This window comes from Saccopteryx leptura, chromosome 2, assembly GCF_036850995.1.
Source record: "Saccopteryx leptura isolate mSacLep1 chromosome 2, mSacLep1_pri_phased_curated, whole genome shotgun sequence".
NCBI lineage: Eukaryota > Metazoa > Chordata > Mammalia > Chiroptera > Emballonuridae > Saccopteryx > Saccopteryx leptura.
This window is the reverse complement of record NC_089504.1, coordinates 109,303,340-109,304,757: the sequence shown is the minus strand read 5'-3', so window position 1 is coordinate 109,304,757 and position 1,418 is coordinate 109,303,340. Positions and strand designations below refer to the sequence as shown.

Here is a 1,418-nt window from a genome sequence, read left to right as displayed (position 1 = left end):
TGATTATACATTTTATTAATATTTAAAGTTTTATCACTATAATATATTTTAAGTCATTTTTTTTTTTTAAATAGAGTTGAGCACCAAGTGGACCAGGCACTTTCCTATGTAATGAGTACCTAAAATATATATAAGATGAGGCAGTATTCACTTTGGAGTTACGAATGTAAGTCAGACTGCCCTAAATCAAAGACTGGTTGCATCATATTTGACTATGTGATCTTAAACAATGAGTATGTTCTATTTAGTCACACATAAAATGGTAGGAATAGGAATACCTGCTTTCATACGCATGTTGATTAAACAAAGTCATGAATATAAAGCACTTTACATAAAACCTGCCGGGTGGAGTGTCCGCTCTGTCCGCTGCGCCCGGCGTCGTTGGACTCCGAGGGGCGGCGGCAAGGGCGGCGGGGTGGCCTGAGGTGCGGCACGACCATGGGGACGCGCTGGTGTGGAAGGCGGCGGACTATGTCCGGGGCAAGGACTTCCAGGACTACCTCATGAGCACTTCTGGGGCCCAGTCGCCAACTGGGGTCTCCCCATTGCTGCCATCAACGACATGAAAAAGTCTCTAGAGATTATCAGTGGGCGGATGACGTTTGCCCTCTGCTGTTGCTCCCTGACCTTCATGCGGTTCGCCTACATGGGTGCAGCCCCGCAACTGGCTCCTGTTCGCCTGCCACGCCACCAATGGGGTGGCGGTGGCGCAGCTCATTCAGGGAGGGCGGCTGATCCAGCACAAGATGCCTAAGAACACGTCAGCATGACCGTGACCGTGGAAGGAGGAGCTGGCTCTCTGAGGGGCGATGCCGGCCGCTGAGTCACAGGTCCCGGCAGCATGGATGCTCCTGTCAAGGACAATGAGCGGAAGGCTGTCTTACTAACCAGACGATTTTCACAGAATCCACCAAGAGCCCCGGAACCAGCTCCCGCTGCCTTACGAGCACTGAGCTCTTCTCATGAAGAGTAGTCACAACATGCAATCATTTTCATAATTCCCAGTGATGGTTTTATCTGCAGTAATGTGTATCTGATCTGTTAGAATTTACTTAATGAAAAACTGAAGAGAACAAAATTTGTATCTCTTGGCACCCGCGTCCTCAGAATTCTTGACTTTAATGACCACGAGACCACCGACCACTGGCTACATCCACAGCAGCTCACCACCAGGGTTCGAAAAGGACCTCTCTCCCTGCAGCGTGCATTCTGAAGTGCTGTAACTTAAAGGCAATAAATGATTGAAACATTAAAAAAAAAACAAAAAAAAAAACAAAAAACAAAAAAACAAACCTGATGCATAGTAGGTGCTTAAAGGATATTAGTTGTGGTAGAAGTTATACTTATCTACATCAACAGCCTTATCACTGAGGGTACTATGCTCACCTGAAATAGCAGTTCCTAATCCTGGGTGGAGA

The 1,418-nt window shown here is 46.9% G+C and overlaps 1 pseudogene; it reads left to right on the top strand.

The window, feature by feature from the left end:
* Positions 1 to 418: 418 nt before the first annotated feature.
* On the top strand, positions 419 to 1,178 carry LOC136393079 (mitochondrial pyruvate carrier 1 pseudogene; annotated as a pseudogene).
* The last annotated feature ends 240 nt before the right edge of the window (positions 1,179 to 1,418 follow it).